At 43.2% G+C, this 23,321-nt stretch overlaps 1 pseudogene; it reads left to right on the top strand.

The window, feature by feature from the left end:
- The window catches only part of LOC103740481, a 24,441-nt pseudogene extending 4,174 nt beyond the window's left edge, over positions 1-20,267 (top strand).
- The last annotated feature ends 3,054 nt before the right edge of the window (positions 20,268-23,321 follow it).

Raw genomic sequence — 23,321 nt, 5'->3', positions numbered from 1 at the left:
TAGCTCTTTTCTGAATTCATTCAGAAGTTTATCCGTATCTTCCTTCAGTTCTTTCATTTCTTTTTTTGTGTGTTCTTTAAATTCAGCAAATTCTTTTGTCATGTTTATAATTGTTCTTTTGAGTTCCATGTCCTGCATTATCTCTAGGGGGTTCTCATTGTACTCCTCTAGAGGACTATTGGTATTTGGTGGGGGTATGTTATTTTGGTTTTTCATGTTATTATTTTTTCTCTGTGATTTTGACATGTGGATTTCTTTTGTAGTTTCTGATTCTTGTGTGAGACTCCGGCCTTTAAGTTTAGGCCTGCTTCTTTTTGTGAACTCTATGTGTCTTTTTGGTTTACTTTTTGGGTATGAAAAGCTGGTTCATCTAAGCTTCTGGTTCTCTCTTTTGATTTTATATTGGAGTGGCTGGGTTGCTTTTATCTGCAGGAGTTCCCACAGATGCCCCCTTCAGATGAGGATCAGATGCTCTCAGGCTTTCTTCTAAGGTCTGGAGCCCTCCAGGAATGATTTTGGCCTCAGGAATTTGGGGGTTGGACTGGTCTGGGAGCATGGCCCAGGAAAGGTGCTGGTCTAGGGCAGCTGGTGGCTGTGCCACCCAGAGATTCAAAGGCAGATGCGGTGGGAAGAGGCCCCAAGGCCTCCTGGGGACTGCACTGAGGAGCTGGGTTGGTCTGGATTCAAAGGATCTGGAAGAGGAAAGGTCAGCCCCTGCATCCCAGAAAGAGGCTGGCAGGTGCAGGCCCAGGGAAGCAGAGGGAGGTGAGGGTGGGCCAGGCCCAGAAGCAGTGCTCCTGGGGCCCAGAGAAGGCCCTCCTTTGGTCTGGATGAAAAGGATCATGAAGCAGTATTGGTTTCCCAGGTGTTTGGGGCCCCAAGACAAGGAATGGGACAGAACCCAAACTAGGAGGAGAGAACAGAGGGGGAGATGGGAGGGTAAGTCTGGGGGAGTCAAGGCATGGAGGGCCCAATGGACTTACCCTAGAGAGAGAAGCCTGCGGGTCCTGCAGGCCCCGGGAAGCAGAGGGAGGTGAGGGAGGGGCCAGGCTCAGAAGCAGTGCTCCTGGGGCCCAGAGAAGGCACTATGTTGGTCTGGATGAAAAGGATCAGGAAGCAGTATTGGTTCCCCAGGTGTCTGGGGCCCCAAGACAAGGAATGGGAAAGGACCCAAACTAGGAGAGACAGGCGGGGGAGATGGGAGGGGGAATGAGGCTGGGGGAGTCAAGGCGTGGAGGGTGCGATGAACTTACCCCGGAGAGAGGCCTGCGGGTAGGAAAGAGGCCTGCAGCAGGTCCTGCAGACCCAGGGAAGCAGAGCTCATTCATTAATTTTTATGTGTATGAGTATATTGCCTGCATGTCATAATACACCCATTTGTACAATGCCTGCAGAGGTCAGAAGAGAGCATTGGATTGTGGAACCCTCCTCCTTGGCCCCCTCCCCCAGACTCCCTAGATCCCTGCCCCTATTTAGGACTAACTGCTCTTTTCATTTCTGTAAACCGCTTGGCTTAAGGGAACCAGAGGGACAAACTGCACAGTCTCCATTTTGACTGATTCCTCCATTTTTGTGATGTCTCATGGTCATAGACTAGGCAAGCCCGGGCATGTCCAGGGGGCCCGGGCAGGTTTGAGGCCTTATAAGGAATAAATAGGGTCCTCTAGCCCTGAAAATAACAGTCAGCACATTCCACAGCCCTGAGGGCAGCACCCATCAATGAGAGGCCTCCAAGACTGTAACCAATCAATTCAGAAGTATGTTGGTGTCCACGGCTCTTTGGGCCAATCAAAATATAACTCTGTCATTCCCCTCCTCCCTTTGTCTGTAACCTATGAAAAGCTCCCTCCCCCTTCAGTCGGGTCTCTCAGATGGACCTACAAAGTTAGTTTGGTCTGAGAGTCTGAGCTTAAGCCTGAATAAAGATTCTTTGTACTCGCATGCTCTCTGGACTCCGTGGTAATTCTTGGGTATCAGCTCTCTGGGCACAACAGGATCCCCTGGAACTGTAGTTACAGATAGTTGTTAGCCACCATGTGAGTGCTGGGAATCAAACTGCAAGAGCAGCCAGTGCTCTTAACCGCTGAGCCATCTCTCCAGCTCTCTCTCTCTCTCTCTCTCTCTCTCTCTCTCTCTCTCTCTCCCTCCCTTTGGTCTTTTTGAAACAGGGTCTCCCTGTAGTCCCAGCTGGCCTGGAACTCACTATGTAGACCAGGCTGGCCTTGAACTCACAGAGCTCTGCCTGCCTCTGCCTCCCAAGTGCTGGGACTACAGGCGTGTGTCACCACACCCGGCCTCATCTCTCTCTTTTTTAATAGAACTGGCCAGTATTATGTTTTGGTTGACATCAGATGGAGATGGTATGGAAAAGCACTCCCTTCTCCATTAGTGGCGTACTCCGTCAACTCTTACCTTTATATTCCAGTAAGTTATTTTGCTCTCATTGTTTTAACAAAAAAACAACAGCACAAAAGCCTTTACCTCCCTTGTTGGATTGTAGAATTTTAATGTTTTTCCTTTATCGTTGTACAACCAAGGAAAATTTTTATTTTTTTTTGGTACATAGCTGTTACGTGTAGAGCAATCTGTCTTTAAAGAGGGGTAAATTACTCTGGAAAGAAAATGAATCCTGGATAATTCTCCCTTCAAGTCAAGAGTCTTGTTGCTAAATAAACTTCTTGTTAAAAAGAAGAAAACAAAACAAAACAAAAAGCTGCCTATTGTATGATTCCAGTAAACAACAACAGCAACAGCTTTAATGCATTGTTAACAGTGGAAAGGTCAGTGACTGCCAAGGGTTGGAGGTGAAAGGATAAGTAGAACATGGGATTTTTTTTTTTTTTGGTCTTTTTGAGACAGGGTCTCCCTGTAGCCCCAGCTGTCCTGGAACTCACTATGTAGACCAGGCTGGCCTTGAACTTACAGAGATCCTCCTGCCTCTGCCTCCCGAGTGGTGGCACTAAAGGCATGTACCACCATGCCTGGCTGAACACAGGATTTTTAAGGACAGTGTTATTGTGATTAGCCTGGGCTCACTAGCCACAAGGCCTGGGCTCCACCTGCCTCTACCTCCCCAGGGCTGGGATTACATGCATGTACCACCATGCCCAGCTTTTTATGTGAGTGCCAGGGGTTGAACTCAGGTCTTCATGTTTGGGTGACAAGCACTTTACTGATCGGGCTATTATTTCTCCAGCTCCTAAATGATTATTTCTAAATGGAATTAGTTTCTCATCAGATGATTCAAATTTACACTCATTGAAAAAAGTGCACTAGAAGCAGCTTCTTTCTCCGAATTCAGTGATTATCCCTGTTCTCTTCAAGATGTTTTGTGGATAGTATTTGAGGCTAGGGAACTCTCCAGAGCCTTGGAACTCCCCCATACCCAAAGTTGTGAAAAGGAAAGCAAGTCTCTAAGTTCCCAGGGAGAGGATGTGGCAATGCTGGTAAGGCAATTAGTGTTTCTTGCTTCAGAGACAGGTGGGACCTGAAGAGGGTGACTCCAACTTCTGTAGACCAAACTCCTCCTGAAATGAAATGAACAGGTAAAATCACATCTCTCCCTGACTGAGCTGGCGGAACGAACAATCCAAAGGCCCAGTATTGTTTTCCACATCTCAGAATCGTACTCAGGACCAATCTCATGGGTTCAGTGGGGACGCTGAGCAGGGCAGGGGTAGAATTACTCCAGCCAGGCTCTGCTCTCCACCTTGGATGCCTCTCTTGGTGAATACTTATTGAGCACCAGTTGTTTTTAGGGTACAGTAATGTTCCAACTTGCCTCTCTGCTTATCTTGTGCTGTGCCCTCTGTCTGGCTGTCTTGATTTGTCCTTTCCCTCTAGATCATTATTATCATTATTGGTCTTTCCAAATGCTGTTCATGTCATTCTTGTGGAGCACTCTCTCTGTTCTCCTATAGAGCCTCTATCAGATGCAGTTTCTGGAAGCTCCAGAGCACCATGACCATGTCTTGCTATGGTATTTATCACCCTGTCTGGACATGGAGGTCAGCTGCTTCCATTTTGTCTGTCTCTCTGATAGTCTCTGAGTCTTCAGAGGTATGAGCCTAGCTTATTTATTTATTTGTTTATTTATTTATTTGTTTATTGGTCTTTTTGAGACAGGGTCTCCTGTAGCCCCAGCTGACCTGGAACTCACTATGTAGATATGTAGACAATACTGGCCTTGAACTCACAGAGATCTGCCTGCCTGTGCTTCCTGAGTGCTGGGATTAAAGGCATGCACCACCATGCCTGGCAAGCCTAGCTTACTTTTATATCCAAAGCATTCTTCACAGTTCCAGGCATGTACTATGTCTTTTGTTTATTAATATTGCTTATTAATTATGGGGCTGGAGAAATTTCTCAGTGGTTAAGAACACTGGTTGTTCTTGCAGAAGACCCGGGTTCAAATCCCAGCACCCACATGGCAGCTAACAATTGTCCGTAATTCCAGTCTCAGGGAATCTGACAGCCTCTTTTGACCTCTGTGGGCATTGCATGCCATGGATGCGCTTACCTACATGCAGGAAATACACACATACACATAAAATAAAAAACAAAAAAAATTCCTTATTAATTGCACACACAATATGGCAGGCATCATGCTAAACATGCACTATGTTATTCCTTTAATCATAACAATGTATTTGTGAGATACATATTGTTATGTGCAGAGGGGAAAAACTGAATCTCATAATAATATTAATAATTTGGTCAAGGTCATAATTGGGGCAAACAAAAGAGCTTGGAAACATACTTGGGTCTGTCAGACTCTAAAACTATATTCACTAATTAATTAATGAGTAAAAGAATGAATCCATGAAAAAAGGCTCGTAGGAAACAAACACACCAGTCTATTGTATGTTCTGCCTTTGAGAAGGTGTGAAACCTGGTGGGAGAGAAAACAAGCAGGTCAATACTTAGGCCCAAGGTAGGTCTATCCATTATAGGACCATAGAAAACTGGGAGAGGCTCCAGTGTTGTGAGTGGGGTGCAAAGAAGTTTCACAGGTGAGAGGGCCTTGTAGGAAGACAGACTTCAGACAGGTAGAGGTGGAAGATGGGGCAGCAGGCAAGTGGTCCTCCAAATTCGACTGAGATAGCACTAACAATAGCAGAAGCAGAGGGAGTGGGACCTGTTGGGTTAGCTTTAGGATGTATGAGACTATCAAGGGGGCAGAGGGCAGAGGCAGCCAGAACAGGGTGGCAGATGGCAGAGGGCCATAAACTCCAGGCTGAGGCCTTTGTGTTTTTTTTTTTTTTTTTTTTTGGTAGATGTGGGGAGCATCTGACAGTTTTGGGTTATAGAGTGACATGGATCACTGTGTAGGATGGATTTAAGAAATAAAAGACTTGGAGAAGGGAGACCACAGGTCTGTAGCGATAATTCAGGGAGGAATGAGGTAGCCTGGTCTTGGGGGACCATCTCGGGCTAGAAGAGACATTTCAAAGGAGAATTCTGTGGGTTCCACAAATGAGAGAGAGAGAGAGAGAGAGAGAGAGAGAGAGAGAGAGAGAGAGAGAAGCATGTGTCAAAGAAGTAGCTTAAGTTCTTAAGAGCCTCAAGTTCTTGTTCCATCAGTGCCACGTGGCCTCGTTTGTCCTCAGCCATCCTCTTAACAAGAGGTTAGGAACGACTTGTGCTGACTCCAGTGGCCTTTCCAAGGTTCACATCCACGACACTCTTTTATTTCCAGGTCTGCAGAACAGGCTGAGCCCTTGAGGTGAGCAAATCTGGAAATGCAGACCAATTACTCTGGGCAGATAGTTGACTTTGGAAGGACTTCAGCTGTCCTGTGTGGAGTAGCTGAGGAGTTGTGATAACTGTTTACTTGTGTATAATCTGTAGTCAGATAACAGATTTACACATCCTGCTTTCTTAAACATTTTTCCCCTCAGTGGAAGTGACTTAGGTCCTCTCCTGTATTACATGCCTTCTGAGTATGTGGTTGCCTGGCCTCTGACAGCACCATTTTCATTATGTAATAAGGCTCATGTTATGGGCCAAGAGGCCTGCTCTGAGCAGAGTTCTCTGAACTCTACTCTGAGTCCCTCCACCCACAGACCATCAAGACTATGGACTCCAGTCAGAACTTGAAACCGATACAGCTGGAAATATGAGAAGAGGGACCAGTTGTAAACTGCAGGACCCTGAAAGCTTGAAGGAGGCTCATAGGCCAGGGATTAAGTACAATCATGGGGAAGAAGGACTTTGAGAAGCACATGGGTCCCAGAAGAGCAGTGGGTCAGAGAGGGGAGAGGACTTCACAGGGTGAAACTGAGTCAGGGAAGAGCTGAGTCTAGAAGCTAAGGTTTTGAATTTCTTCCCAGAGGAATTTTTTTCCTTTCCCTTATTTATTTCCCTGTAGGACACATTCTCAGGGCACATGTTTCCAATGTGCTGTTAAGAACAAGGGTTCAAATTCTAGTTCTGCCTTAGCTGTGTGACCTGGGCCAGTTTCTAAATCAGTGTCCTTATCTATATACTGGAGATAATAGCATCTATGTCATAGGGGTACTGTGAGGATTATAGGAGGTAATGTTTGTCCAGCACTTACTGCTGTGCTCAATAAATGATAGAAAATGACTGATTAATTATAGCTCATTTGCTAGTTCTGTAACAGTGGTCCTGGACTCATTGCCTTGATCTAGAGAGATTTGGTGCAAGGTCTTGAAGTTTATCTTCTTCTCTGAATTGGCTACACTGTTCTATATATGTTCCTTCATCACCTTGGGTTTGTCCTGGCTGTTACAATCCCTAGTCTGTCTCTGACTCTGTCTCTCTGTCTCTCTGTCTCTCTGTCTCTGTGTCTGTCTTTCTCTCTCTCTGAGAAAAATCTACAGAGCTTCAAGTCATTTCATGTGGCCTGTCTTCCCACATGTCCAGCTGTGTATAATTCACATTCTGACTAAAGACAAAGGTCTTGATGGCCTGTGGCTATAAAGATTAAAAGGAAATTCTGGGGATGGAGAGATGGTTCTGTGGTTAAGAGCACTGGCTGCTCTTGCAGAGGACCTGGGTTTGAATCCCAGCACCCACATGGTGGCCTACAACCTTCCATAACTCCAGTTCCAGGGGATCTGAAGCCCTCTTCCAAATTTGGTCACATGATGCCAGGAAACTTGAAATGAAGAAAGAGGGAAAAGGCCAATGGTTAGGAAGGTGCCAGCTGTTTGCCCAGCTTTTTGTGCCTCCAGTGTCATTCTCTTTCCTCCCGCGAAGAGAATTACACATTTTTAAGGACTTTCCATATCCTCACCTTATTTTGAGATGGATGGATAAGGATTATTGCTTGTATTTGACAGAGGGAAGCTGAGTCTCAAGGAGTTGAAGTGACTTATTCAAGGAAAAAGACGATCTGTAGCAGACTTAGGAATTAAATCCAGAGAGCCTGATTTCCAGTCCAGGATTCCTGCCTTTAGGCTAAATTCCTGGAAGAATTCCTGTTGCTAGATTACATGAAGTCCAAAGCCTTTAATCACACAGTCCTGGATCTGTCTCCACAACCTTTGTTCCCATTATCTTCATGTTTCTCCTTCAGGAGTCTTTGTACTTGCTTATCTTTATATATGGATGGCCCTTTCCCCAGTGTGGTGTGACTTTTCCTGGGAGCCAGGAACAAATGTTTCTTCACCCTAGATAGGACACTGATAACAAACCAAAGAAATGATTTCACCCAAGTCTGCCTTAGAGTTATAATTATATCATCTGTAAGTGAGCATCATACATTTACAAAATTGGATTGTACCATGTACAACATTTTGTAGATCTACATCCTTTAAAAATATTTTATTTATTATTTTTATATTTTTATATGTAGGAGTGTTTTGCCTGCATATATATAGTGCACCTATGTCATGCGATGCCAGTGGAGGTCAGAAGAAGATGTTAGATCCCTGGAACTGGAGTTACCTACGGTTGTCAGCCACCATGTGGGTACCGGGAGTCAAACCTGGGTTCTTCGCAAGAGTAACCAGTGCTCTTAACCAGTGAGCCAGCTCTCCAGCCCAGTTTTACATTTTTTAAATGATCACAAGTTACATCAATATATTTATGTTTAGGAACTAAATCCTCTGTTTTTGACACAGGCTAATAAGAACTCTTATTACTACAGGCATTATTGAGGTTTGTATCATTATCTTCCTAAGATAAATTCCTAGGATAAGACTTGTTGTCCAAGGGCTTGACTATTTTTTAAAATATATTTTATTTATATTTTTATTTTATGTGTATAAGTATATATTCTGCATGTATGTAAGTACACCTGTGTCATGCAATGCCCTCAAAGATCAGAAGAGGGCTTCAGATCCCCTGGAACTGGAGTTACAGACAGTTATTAGCTGCCATGTGGGTATTGGGATTCAAACCCAGGTCCTTTGCAAGAACAGTCAGTGCTCTTAACCACTGAGCCATCTCTCCAGCCCAAAACTTGACTGTTTTTAAGACTTTGGTATATGTCACCAGGCTGCCCTGCAGGATGACTATCTCGTATTACACTCTGTTCAGCAGAGTGTGAATCTTTGAGTTCACCCATATCCCCTTCATAATGAGATTTAGAATTATTATTGTTTATGAAAATTATCTTTTTTGGTTATGGCAGAATGCATATATATATATATATAACATAAAATGCGCCATTTTAATCATCTATGTATGGCATTGGTACACTCCCATTGCTTTGCATCTGTCACCACTATCCATCTCCAAAAACTTCGTTCTCAACTGAAACTCTGCATCCATTAAAGAGTAATTCCTGGGGCTGGAGAGATGGTTCAGTGGTGAAGAGCGCATACTGCCCTTGCAGAGGACCAGAGCTTGGTTCTCAGCACCCACATTGAGGGACTTACAATCACCTGTAATTCCAGCTCCAAGGGCATCCACAGCTCTCTTCCTGCTTCTGCAGGCACTGCGCTCACAGGCACAAACCCACACATATACATACACATGAATAAAAATAAAATCTTTAAAAGCAAAAACAGCAACTCCTTATTCCGCTGTCATATAAATGGAATTGTAGATAAATAAATCCTCTATCTCTGCCTATCTCCTCCCTTCTTTTGAGACAGGGCTCACCCTGTAGCCCTGATTGGTCTGGAATTCTCTATGCAGACCAGGCTGGCCTCAAGCTTGTGGCATTCCTCCTGCTTCTGCCTCCCAAGTGCTAATTTAAAAAAAATTTTCTGGCTTATTTCACTTAGCATTTCTGCCTTCAAATTTGATTCATACGATGGGCTTAAGTCTCAATAAACCCATCATTAAATCGAAAATGTCACACATTGAAAATGCACAAATCTTAAGCATGCTCAGAGCACTTATATTAGCCAATGGCTGGACAAAATCATTTAATAGAAAGCCTGTTTTATAATAGAGTGTTAGTCATGATCCTCTGTGCAGGGGGAGCACATGGGGCCCCCAGCCAAGGGTTCAGGGCCCTGATCTTGATCCTACCACAGTGAAGTACACGTCCCTGCCCGCTGAGCCATAGTGTGTCTGACAAATGAAGAGAAGACTTCATGCACGCTGAGTCTTGGGTCTAGAAAGGGTCTAGAAAGTCTTGGGTCAGAAACTCCTGGTTCTTGATGTAAGTGGCTGAAGCTCCTGTCTCTCATCTTCATGTTCTCTCTGAAAAATGGAAACAGTATGTATTATAGGCATGAGCTACCATGCCCAGCTTGAGTAGATTTGCTACAGTTTTTTTTTCCATCCATTTACCTGTTAATAGACATTTGGGTTTTACCTAGTTTCTGGCTTTTATGACTAGAGTTACCATAAACATATGTACAAGTCTTTTCTTGTGTGTATGTTTGTTTTCCTTTCCCTTAAGTAAGCACTTATACATGGAATTTCTGGTTCATAGGCTAGACAGGTTAAACTTTATAAGAAATTGCAAGAGTTGTTTTAAACAATGTTCTTGGAGGTGGGAGAACATAAGATTAGTTACTCAGAGTCCAGGCAGTGACCTTGGACAAGTCATTCTCACACTTTGGGTCTCATTTTCTCAGTATAGAATGAGTGGGTGGATTAAATGCTCTTAGCCTTTTTCAGTGGTGAAGAACCTATTATTCTTAAAGGTTATATAAAGCTAAAACCTGCCATGTGCTTTATTCAGGCATTGAAGGAACGGGCCCTCAGGCACTTACCAGTAGTTCGCTGCAGTCAGGAAGGCACAGCTGCCTTCCTGTACCCACACCGTGTGGCAGCAATCACAGTGTTAATAACTTCTGTAGTTTAAAGAGGCCTTTGCCCCAAAGTGACCACAGCTCTTTCACATGAACAGTGACTTTGGAGTATACTTTGCACCGAAGGAAACTCCAGCCCATGTACCTTCTCAAGAAATGGAAGGTAAGCTGTAATCTCAGGGATTCAGAATGTGTCAAAACAAAGGATTAACCTGGGAGCTAGGACCCCTGCTGGCTGGAAGGCAGAGCAAATGTGCATGGCTGCCGCCTATCATGAAAAAAGCGAGGCCTCCCTTCATGACTGAGCCATGACTGGCTCCTATGAAAGCCCATATTAAAAATGTTTCTCGCTGGGCGTGGTCTCGCTGGGCGTGGTGGCACACTCCTTTAGTCCCAGCACTTGGGAAGCAGAGGCAGGCGGATCTCTGTGAGTGCAAGGCCAGCCTGGTCTACATAGTGAGTTCCAGGCCAGTGGGGTCTACAGGGAGACCCTGTCGCAAAAAGACCAAAAAAAAAAAAAAAAAAAAGTGTTTGCTCTTTCTGAGAAGTCTTGAAATACCTCTTCTATCAACTTTTCTGAGACAGTCTTTGTTCCTTCTGTCCATCAGAGCTCTTTGAAGCTGGAAGGCCCAGCAGCAGGCCCTTCTCCAACTAAAGAGCCAAAGTCAGGTGCTTTAGAATCTGCATTTTGGATCATCATGGTGGCTCTTCATTCACTATGTGAAGCCTGTTTAAAACTGCTGGCCCTTCATCTCAGACTTTGGTCTCGTGTTTTTACATTGATCAGTGTGTATATGCCTATGTCGGTGTATATTTATGGGGATGTTTATATATTTGGGCTATCTAGTTCCATTCTGTGTGTGTTATTAACTTAAAATTTTGGACTAAGGCTCAGGCTGTTGACTGTTGTACCAATCACACAAAAACTCTTTAAAAAACAACTGCATAGTGTATTCCATTAAGTGGATGTACCATATATAAATATCTATACATATATACACCTGTGCTTTACGGATGGGCATTTATGTCATTTCTTTTTCAATTCTGAATAGTCCCACAATAAATAAATATAAGTATAGATCATTTTGTCCTTATGTCAGCCTAATTATAACATCAATTTTTAGAAATAAATTGTTGGGTCAAAGAGTTTGCATGTAGAATTTTTTCAGAGTCATTTTAGGCTCATAGTAAAATGGAGTAGAAAGTTTCTATATAACCCTGACCCAAACACACCCACTCTCAACATCACATACCACAGCAGAACATTTGTTACAGCTGATAATCCTGCATTGTTACCTCATTATTAACCAAAGTCCATAGTTTACGTTAGGGTTCACTCTCAGCGATGTGCATCCTGTGGGTTTTGAAAAATGTATGATGTTGTGTAGCTACCATAAGAGTATCGAATGCGTAGTTTCACTGTCCTAAAAATCTCTGTGTTTCACCTACCTTCTGGCCACTAATTCCTGACAACTATATGTCTTTCTATAGTCTTAGATTTTTACCTTTTCCACAATGTCATATGATTGGAGCCACACAATTTTCAGATTGGATTCTTTCATTTAGTAATTGGCATTAATTTTTTTATTATATTTTAATTTATTTTGTGTGCATGTGTGTGGGTGCACATGTGCCATGGTGCGTGTGTGGAGATCAGACAATTTGAAGGAGTCAGTTCTTTCCTTCTACCATGTAGGTCACAGGGATTAAACTCGGGTTGCCAGGCTTGGCAAAACATGCCTTTACCCACTGAGCCATCTTGGTTTCTTGTAACATATATTTAAGATTCTTCCTGGGACTCCTGAGTTCGATTCCCAGAACCCACATGGTGGCTAACTGCCTGTAACTCCAGTTTCAGGAGAGCTGATGCCCTGTAGGCAAAACATTAATATACACAAAATAAAAATAAGTAAGTTAATTAAAAAAAGCTTCCTCCATGTTCTCTCCTCTCTGAATAAGTCTCTATTGCTTGATGTACTACAGTTTGCTTATTTTATTGATCCACTGAAGAACAACAGCTTGGTAGCTTCAAATTTTTGGCAATTATGAATAAAACTTCTATAAACATCTATATGCAGCTTTTTAATTTTCATTTCTGGGGACTGAACCCAAGCAAGAGCCCCTCCACTGAGCCATATCCCTAGACTTACACAGAATTAAATAATATTTTATTTACTATTTTTATTTTATGTGTATGACTGTTATGCCTGCATGTGGGTAAGGGTACCTGTGTTGTGCAATGCCCTTGGAGGTCAGAAGAGGGCGTTGAATACCCTGGAACAGGAGTTACAGATGGTTGTTAGTCGCCATGTGGGTGCTGGGATTTGAACCTGGGTTCTTGGCAAGAGCAGCCAGTGTGCTTAACTGCTGAGCCATCTCTCCAGCCTTTCACTGAAGTTTAAATTTATGTTTATCTTACTAGAGAGTTTCGTGGCTTTTAATATGTCATGTGCCATGCCATTTGTGTTTTTTTTTTTTTTTTTTGCTCCTTTTCCTTTTGGGGTTAAGTCTTACAGTTGCTGTGGGTGGGAGACTATGGATAGACAAATCCTGTGGGCAAGTTCTGAATAGAACTCAATAACTCAATGTCTCCCCCCCCCACCCCTGTGCTAGGGATTTTTTTGTGCTTTTTGGCATTTTGCTCCACTTACTGCCAGCCTCTTCTATGATCAAATTCTCGAATTTTCATCACTCCTACTTCTGTGTTTTGATTGGTGGTCTGGTTGATACTGAATGCAGTTTCACTCAATTTGAACTACTTCCTTCTTTACCAGGATTACCATGTGGGGAATCCCCATTATTCCTGGTCAGCAACACCTTAAATTCTAGTGAACAATTCTTTTACTGATGCAGGCCAATTTTGAGCATGAGCTGGCAAAGGGTTACTCATCTCTATAAACATTTTGAAACTCCTGCAATTCAATTCTGTTGCCATTGTTACAACAGGGTCACTATTACCTCTCAGTATCTCTGATGTCCCATGTGTCATGCAGGTGGAAAGTGTCACAGTCAAGATAGGGAACAAATTTCCTTACTCTCAGTTCTGCTGCTGTCATTTACCTACCCATTCACCTCTCATCCATCCATTCACCCACCCTCCACCCATTCATAGATTCACTCGCTCCATCCCCTATTATCTATCATCTATCTATCTATCTATCTATCTTTCTATCATCTATCATCTATCTGTCTAACCTATCTATTGTCTATCAATCTATCACCTATCTATCGATCTATCATCTATCTAATCTATCATCTATCTATCTATCTATCTACCTACCTATTTATCTTATCAATTATCTATCTATCATCTATCTATCTATCTATCTATCAATCATCTATCTATCTATCTATCATCTATCTTCTATGCATCATCATCTATCTATCATCTATCTGTCATCTATCATCTATCTATCTATCTATCATCTATCTATGGATCTATGATATCTATGATTTTTTGTTCCTCTTTTGGTGCTGGAGATTGAACTCAGTCCCCCACACATTCTAAGCATGTGGTCTGTCACAGAGCCCCTAGTTCCTGTGACTCCCTTTTTTTTTTTTTTGATACAGGGTCTCCTTGTAGCCACAGCTGGCCTATAGAATTTACTACATAGACCAGGCTGGTTTCAGTTTCACAGAGATCTGCCTGACTCATCCTCCTGAGTAGTGCTGGGACTAAAGGTGTGTGCTACCATACCCATCTGATTGACTACTATTTAAAAAAAAATTAAAATAGTTGCATACTCTCCAGAGTCATTCACAATAATCAAAAGGTGGAAACTAACCGAGTGTTAGTTTGGGATAAACAAAATGTGGCATATACAATAAATATTATTCAGTCTTAAAAGGAAGAGTATTCAGAGTCAGGTGTGGTGACACACACCTTTAATCCCACCCAACACTTCTTGGGAGGCAGAGGGAGCAGATCTCTGTGAGACTGAGGCCAGCCTGGTCTTGTTGGGATTTCTAGGGAGATCCTGTCTAAAAAAAAAGAGGGTATTCTGATTGAACCTGGGGACACTGTACTAAGTAAATAAATGAATCACAGAATAACAAGTACTAAAATTGACACAGACAGATAGTAGAACAGTGGTGCTTGGGGCAATCAGGAGCATATGAAGTAGAGACGATGGGGCAGAGGGCTATTGCTTTAACAGTAATTGTAACAATGGCCGTAACATTGAATTAAAAGGAGTTTCAAAATATTTACCAAGATGAGTAACTAACTCTGTGCTACTTCTGGTCACAACTGGCATGAGTCAATCAAAGGGCTGTGTGCTAGAACTCAAGGTGTTGCTGATTAGGGAGAATGGGGCTTCCCAGTATGGTAACCCTGGTAAGAAGTAATTCAAATGGAGTGAAACTATATTCAGGAAGACCAGACCATCACTGAAAACAGTAAAAACTGGCTCAATGACAGTTCAGGAACTTGAGCCACAGAGGATCTGGGTTCAAAAGTTAAAGAAGTTTGTGTTGTATTTTTCAGAGAAAGGAGATATGAATGTATCAGCCCTGTTCTGATCTGGCCTGCAGGACTGAGGTAAGAGTTTCAGTTGTGAGATGAAAGTTGCTCTATGGATGGAAGGCAAGGATGGTAGCTACAACAGTCTAACTTCATTTGATGCAACAGATGTGTATGTCTAAAAATTGTTAAGATGGCAAAGTTTATGTTATCTTTGTTTTACACCCATGAAAGGAAAACTGCAATAGGGTTTATGTTGTTAGCGAATATTTGTTGAGCTTTAATAAGATCCAGGCTATGTGTGCTGGACACTGGAGACACAGCAGTGGGGGGGAAGACAAAGGCCTGGCTGGCACAGAGCTTGCCTTCTAGTGAGGAAAACAGGCAGAAGCAAAGAAATAAGAAATGTACATTTTGTTAGGAATACTATAAATTGGGATGGGGGTGAGGTTGCTGCAGTGTGGGTACTCAGAGAGATGGTGGTTCTTAACTTACTTTGGGGTTGGCAATCCGAGAATCTGAAGGTCATGATCCCACTCTAACAGAAGGCATGATGAGACCACAGCTGTACATTCAATTTTAGGGAGTTAATAATGGATATCTGAAGCCCATCTCTGATCAGACAATGAGTTAAGGTTAGGAATCTCTGCTTAATTGGCTTCCTACAGTTCTGTGGGATGAATTCCAGCATGTTTAGCATAGGGCACAAGGTCCTCTGTGGTTTGGCACCTGCCCACATTTCTGCTGTTATCTTCTGCTGTGCTGTGTAGCCATGCAGACCACAGGTACTGCCTGTTCCCCGAACGTGCACTTCATGTGCTCTCGTGTCTCCCTGCCTTTCCTCAAATGTGTTACTTTAGGAACTTCTACTGATCTCACTACAAACACCTTCTTTAGTTATTCCTCTTGCTTCCCTCACTACCGCCCTTAAAGAGACCAAAGCAAGGATGTTCTCCCTCACAGCCAGAGCATCTAACACGTTACAGCTGTTTATGCTAGTTTAGTTTGTTCATTCATTCAATATTCACTGAGTGTCTTCTATATGTTAGTCCCAGTCCTAGGCACAGTGAGGCCAAGAGACACTGGTGTTCTTATGAAGCTTCTAGGTTAATGACGGCTATAGGCATTAAATATATAGTTATGTAAATGTAAATTAAAAATTGACATACGCATTGGAGGGACAGAAAGAGGGTTTCTTAGACAGCATTTGGGCTAAGGATGGGCTACATATCAGGAAGCCTCTTGGAAGAAATTTAAGCTGAGATTAAAAGTTTGTGAGAGTGGTTGATGAAGAGGAAGGGAAAGCATCCTTGCATGGGGAACAGCACATAGATGTCACACACAAAACTTCCTTGACGGACCTGGGGCAGAGATGGCTTTGTACTTAAGTTTTTAACTCCACTATCTGGCACAGGGTAGATAACACTGAATGAATGAATGATTGAATGAATGAGTCTCAGTGTAGGGATACTGAGATTAGACATTAGATGGGATAGTGTATTATTATTTTTATCTTTTTGAGAGAGTCTTCCTGTTGTCTCAGCAGGCCTAGAACTCACCATGTAGACCAGGCTGGCTTCCATCTCACAGAGATCCACCTGCCTCTGCTTCCTGAGTTCTGGGATTAAAGACGTACTATCAAACCCAGCCCGAGAGAGTATTCTTTTGATGGTGAAATGAATTTGCCTTTTCATCTCAGCTCAAATGGCGTGTCGAACAACTGAACAAAATGTGCAAAACTTTGAGAACCAGGGGGCTGGAGAGATAACTAGCTCAGCAGTAAAGAGTACTGGCTGCTTATGTGGAGGATCCTGGTTTGAGTCCTAGCACCTACATGGCAGCTAACAACTGTCCATAACTCCAGTTCTAGGGGAATCCAATGCCCTCTTCTGATTTCTGTGGGCATTGCATGACACGGGTACACTCATACACATTAAAAAAAATATTACTCCCCCACAACAAACAACAACAACCCCTGCCCCCAAACCTTTTAGAACCAGTCAGCAAATTGGGGAGAAATGATCAGGGTAGGGAAGTTAATTTTGTTGTCTTCTAGGCATATGCCTTGTGCATTTCTCTTTTGTTTGTTCAGGTGAAGTGAAATTCTCATTAAGTAAAACTAACCACTGTAAAATGAGCAATTCTGAGGCATTTAGCACTTGCAACCCTCATCTCTAATTCTAAAACATTTTCATCATCCCCCAGAGGATGCCCCCAAGTGTCCATTGAGCACATGGATTTAGGTTTCCTAAGAACAGATACTGCTTATCTGTTCACTTTGCACCCCTACTGCTTAGACTAATGCCCAGCTGGGAATATACAACTTCCCAATCTCACACTTCCATAATGGATTTTTAAAAATTGTTTAAGGATTTTAGGCACTGGGCATACAGCCAATTAAGTACTAATTAGTATGAGTATATTGCCTGCATGTATGTGAGTGCACCCACGTCATGCAATGCCACGGAAGTCAGAAGAGAGTTTCAGATTCTCCTGGAACTGGAATTAAAGATGGTTTGTAGCTGCCATGTGAGTGTTGGGAATCGAACCCGGGTCCTCTGCAAGAGCAGTCAGTGCTCTTAACTGCTAAGCCATCTCTCCAGACCCAAATTTATTATTTTTTAAATTACTTTTTGATTTATCTTTAAATTTTATGGGTATGAATGTTTTGCCTGCATATAAGCGTACTTGTGTCATGCAAAGCCTACAGAGGTCAGAAGAGGGCATCAGATCTCCTGGGACTGTAGTTACAGATGGTTGTTAGTCACTGTGTGGGTGCTGGAAATCGAACCTGGGTCCTCTGGAGGACTAGCAGTGCTCTTAACCATGGAGCCATCTCTCCAGCTCCTAAATTTATTATTTTTAATGTGGTGTAGTACTATAACATAAGACTTATTATCTTGGCCATTTTGTGTACAGTTTAGAGCATTAATTATATTTATAGTGTCATACAGCCATTGCCACCATACATTTCCACAACTTTCTGCCTTGTAAAATGGAAACTCAGTACCTATTAAACAACTCCTAGGCTATAGGTGTAGCTCAGTGACAGAGTGCTTGCCTGGTATGTGCAAGGCCCTGGGTTTGAGCCGCTGCTTTGCAGAAAAAAGCAATAATAATAATGTCTCATTTTCCTTCTCCTGACCCTATTTTATTAAGTGAAATTTCTCAGGGATTTTACTTATTATTATCATTATCATCATTATTATTATTATTATTATTACTGTGTGTGTGTGTGTGTGTGTGTGTGTGTGTGTGATATGTGTGGGCACTTGGATGGAGGTCAGAGGACAGCTTTGTGGAGCTGGTTCTCTCCTTCTACCTTTTCATGGTTCTGGAGGATCGGTTGCTAGCCTTTTGAGGTAATTGCCTTTTCCTGCTGAGCTATCTCACTAGTCTGAGGCCAGGGACTTTTCATCCTTTTTTATTCTTTGATAATTCCACACATGAATATGATGCATTTAAATCATATCTACCCCCCGTTTCTCCTCTTGAACACCTCCCAGCTTTCTTAGCCCCCTCCCTACTTCATGTTATCACCTTCTCCTTCTTCCTCCTCATTCTCCTCCTCTGTTTCTCCTTCTTCTCCTCTCCCTCCTCCCCCTCCTCCTTGTCCTCGTCCTCGTCATCCTCCTCCTCCTCCTCCTCATCCTCGTCCTCGTCCTCCTTGTCCTCGTCCTCCTCCTCGTCCTCCTCCTCTTCGTCCTCCTCCTCCTCCTCCTTCTTCTCCTCCTCCTCCCCCCTTCTCCTCCTCCCCCCTTCTCCTCCTCCCTCTCCTTCTACTTCTTCAACTGCCCTGTGTGCATGGGTATAGAATGCCATCCACTGGAGCATGGGCAACCTATCTTGGGCCACATTGCTGAAGGAAACTGACTCTCCCTCACTTAGCAGCCACCAACTGCCAATAGCTCCTCAGCTAGGGGTGGAGCTCTATGGGTGCCTTTACTGTCCATGCTGGAGTGTTGACTGGCTTGATCTTGTGCAGGTACTATGAGTTTATGAGTATAATGGCCCCATCATGTCCAGGCAACATTATTCTGCAGCATTTGTCCCTGACCTCTGGCTCTTACAGTTTTTCTACCCACTCTTCTGTGATGTTCCCTGAGCCTTGGGATATGCCTTTTTGATAAAGCTGTCCCATTTAGAGCTGAGCACTCCACAATCACTTATTCTCTGCACTTTAACTGACTGGGAGTCTCTATTAACAGCCAGCTACTGCATAAAGAAGTGTCTCTGATGAGGGGTGAGAGTTGCACTAGTCTATGAGTACAAGGTCAAGTCTTTAGAAACTAGTTTGATATTATGTCCTTTTGGCAAAATAATAGTAGTAAGGCCTATGACCTCCTCAGCCACAGGTTCTTGGCCAGGTTTACAGTTCCAGACATGAGTCCCCTCTTGTGGGGAGGGCCTTAAGTCCAATTAGAAAGCTATTGGTTACTCCCATAACATTCATGCAAGTATTTGCACCAATGGGCATATTGTGACAGACTGGGCATTATTGTAGCTTGCAGAGTTCACAGCAGGGTAAAACTATTGATGGATTTTCTTCCCCACAGTTTGCAAAGCATCTTCTAGCTAGCCAATGAGGAGAATGCTTCCAGGTCAGAACCAGCTTGATTTCTCCAAGTTCTGTGATCAAAGATTGTGGTGTCTTCAGCAATAGGGTTTTACCACCAAGTTCACTAAGAGCAATGCCAATAGCTTGTATTGTTTTGGGGGCGTCAGAGACTCCCCTGAGCAAGAACTCAACAGAGGGTGTCCCCACATCTGGCATTGGGCTTTTTGTTTGGTAACCTATGACTCCTAAGAAGAGCATTATCCTTCTGTGTAGGGGAATTTCAATTAAATATTATATGCATGGAAGCGTATAAAAACAGTAGATCTTCTGGCATCCCAGGGCATGCATTGCCATTTCTGATGCCTGGGTGAAGCCAACGGCCCATCCACTGCCCAGAGCCTTGCTGAGGAGCTACCTGTCTGGGCACACTCAGGGCTCTGCTTGCAAGGTGGCCAGGAGTAGTGTGAAAGTTATTTTCTTCTGAGAAAGTGGTCTATAAGGACTACGCTCTCCCCAACCCCAGCTGGAGCAAGGACCTAAGACTCCTCTTTGACTAGTTCATGAAGAAATGTGAGGATGGCTTCTGGAAACATTTACCTTCATATAGACGAATCCCTACTCGACTCCTTCAAGTCTTCCAAGCTCGTTTTCTTGGCCCCAGGTTTATGAAAGAACAAATGTTCAAGGCCCAACAATTCACCAGAAGCTTTGAGGTTAGCCTGGGCTTTGAATATGTGATGTTCTTTAACGGTGCTGAGAAAAGGATGGTTTATATTTTTTCAAGGAGGTCCTAACCAGCAAGGAATACTTGGATTTGTTCACTGAAGTGTTATTGCAACCATCACTGACCTCACTTCTGGTATGTATGTAAATATCTCTGAGTGAATCTCCACATAAAATTTAAAAGACATATCCTCTTTATTTTATTGTGGTAAATAGCCAACTTCAGAAAATTGAAGGAAGGAAACTTTTTTCCTGTACTGTTCAAAGTATTGATGAGAAGACTTTCCACGTAGAGGCAGTGGCCTTATTTATAAAGCTGGATCTTGATAAACACTTGACATAAAAAAGCTTCTGGTGACTTCTGCTGTTCTATATGAGGCTCTCCCTCCTTCAGAAGCAGCATCTGTCTCCACACTTGCTGTCACAGCTGCTGAACCCCCCTTTAGCAGGAAACACCCCCTGGGGAGTATCAGCAATTCTTTGCATCTCCCTAGGACAAATGCATGGTTCTGAAATTTGAACGGACCCCTTAAAGTTATATAAGCTCAACCCCTACCCACTGCAGACTGGAGAAAAAAGGTTATATTGAACCGTTTACTGCAAACCTGGAAACCTGAGAAAACCAAATGCAGGAATAAGTATGTGGGGTTGTGTAGGTGGAGTGCACATGTGCATAAGCACTCACTGTGTGTTATAAACCTAGATTCAGTGTATCTGAACAAACAAATCTTTCTGGCTATAGTAGGAACCACAGCTCAATCATATGGGAATGGATACTATTGTTTGGGGTCCTAGAAACTAAACCACTATGTCATTTTAACTCAACCTGCCTCCCAAAAAAACCCCACATTAAATTTCCATATGGCTTTTTCAAATATGTCTTACTGTTATCCTGTCCCCTCTGCCTCCTCTGCCCTATTCTCCCATCTCACTCCCCAATTAAACCTTCTTAAGCCTGGGTTTCATGTTCCTGGTTCCCAGCCTCATGGCTAGTTGCCTGGTGGTGTTAAGGTGGCAGACTGGGGTCAGGCTCACAGGTGAGAGCTGTGGTGATTTCCCCAGCCAGGGCTTGCAGGTTTCTGAGGAGCTGTTTCTCTGGCTAATCTCACAGATGGAGTCAAGACGTGTTGGGTGCCCGCCACATTGAAATGTGGCTTTCAGGCAGCTGATCTCTCCAGGATCTGAGTGCCAATTATCTCTCCCACTGGATCTTTCTCTCATTCTGTGCTCTGAATTTGAAGCAAGGTATTTGGCAGAAGATGGTGCCTAGACCTGTGCTGATGTTTGCTTTATCTGTTGTAATCAATGACTCATTGATGTGCCTCACATCCATGGGCAACCAGGGTCAATTACCAAATGGGAGCCAGGTGCAGAGAGGGATAATAAAACTAATGGCCAACCTAAAAACCACATCAATGACCAGCACAGGAAACGACATTGGTGCAGTAGTGGCACTTTTATCTTGGGGGTAATCAACAACTACCTAAGTGGACTTAAAGCCCACTCAATGGTTGGAAACTTGTGTGGTACTGTAAACCTAGCCAAATATACATAACTGTAGAGGTCACAGATCTTAGAGAAAACCCCAAGGCTCTTATATCTAGGCAAATGTAATTTCTTATCATATGCAAACTATGGTTCCTTAAATTTATAGACAAGTATCCCAGTCACCACCCATCAAAGTAGCTTCTTTTTCAACAGAGAGATTGTTACAGAGTTATACCACTGGTCACACGCAGAGATTCTCTGTGAATTGCCCAAGCCTAAGTGGCATATCTAGGATGCAACCTCTATACTTAAGACTCATGGGACATAGAACAAGGGATGAAGAGAACACTAATGCATCTTTCAATTCTCATCAATGAAGCTCCCTCATGCAACAGAGGGCCAGGAACACAAAAAGTCATAAATGGCCAAAATGCAGAGAATAAGAGTCTGCAGAGTGTGGATCCTTGGACAGTACTCCTATATTGAGGTCCACCCACCCACTGCTCAGGGACCATTTCTGAAGAGGGGGCAGAAAGATTGTAAGAGCCAGGGAGGAGGTGCATGACCAAACAGAAATGGTCCTACAGGTGTCTGGGACCCTTCTCATACAAACTTACAGCAATGGTGTCAGCATGCATAAGACTCATGCAAACTTAGGCAGACAAAAACCCAGCACAGAACTGTGGAAATGAACAGCAGGCCCCAATCTTAGTTGAAGAATTATTGGCAGCTGAGTACTGCTGGGTGAGGAAGAGCTGGAAGGGAAAGATTCTAGATAGGCTGACTAGATCCCAGTGGATGAACTTGCACTGAGGGACATCTGGGGACACTAACCTTACATGATAGGCCTTAACACAAATGACAGAATGTATGAACTCCAGTGTGTGTGTGGGTGCTATGGGCGGGTACTGAAGGAGAAGGGGGTCTAAAGATGATTTTACATAAGAAATACACAAAAATTCAATAAAAAAGAAAACTACTGGCCAGGAAGTGGTTTCAGATTCACCCCTTCTTGATTTTTCTCCTTCTATACCTCCTCTCTCCGCTACTGGTTAAAAGACAGTGCAGGCACACTGGATCGAGTGCCAGCTTGGCAACTTACCAGTTGAAGGGCCTTGGGAAAATTTACTTAACATTCTGAGTTCCGGTGCCCATAAAATGGGGAGAACAATGAGGGTCATTGTGAAAAACAGAAGTTATACCACTTAGACATTGGGCAAACATTCTTTTTTGTGTCTGTCTCCTGTTTTGTGAGGGCAGAGATCTATCGAGAACCTCTGATCTTTTTAAAAAATATTTTTTATCTATTATTTTTATTTTATAAGTGTATTACCTGCATGTATGTAAGTGCACCCGTGTCATGTAATGCCTGCAGAGGTCAGAAGAGGGCATCAGAGCTCCTGGAACTGAAGTTATGAATGGTTGTTCACCATCTTGTGGGTGCTGGGAACTGAACACTAGTCCTCTACAAAAGCAGCCAGTGCTCTTAACCACTGAGCCATCTCTCTAGCCCGGAGAACCTTTGATCTTTGTGTTCCAATGAGATGGCCATGGTGAAGAAGAATAAAATCATATTTGAACACTATACATGTGTGGCAGTATGCTGAAATGCTTTCCATATGGTCCGTCATTTACCTTGGATATCGTTACCCCCATTTTGCAAATGAGAAAAATGAGGTCCCCTAAAGTTTGGTAACTTATTCTGAGGTCTCTTCTATAATTGGAGGGCAAGCCGGAATTCCAACTTGACATGCCTGATTTTGTTGTCACTGCTGGGCTCATAGAATGAGGAACATTCAGGAAAGAGCTTGATGCTTTATGGACAATGATCACATTCCCATTTTCTGGTTTTTAGAAATACTGGAAAGCAGTAGAAAAAAAATCTCATTCTTGGAGCTAGGAGTTACAG

Source organism: Nannospalax galili, unplaced genomic scaffold (assembly GCF_000622305.1).
Source record: "Nannospalax galili isolate Female #2095 unplaced genomic scaffold, S.galili_v1.0 scaffold259, whole genome shotgun sequence".
NCBI lineage: Eukaryota > Metazoa > Chordata > Mammalia > Rodentia > Spalacidae > Nannospalax > Nannospalax galili.
The sequence above is the reverse complement of the archived record's forward strand: the minus strand, read 5'-3'. Positions and strand labels throughout refer to the sequence as shown.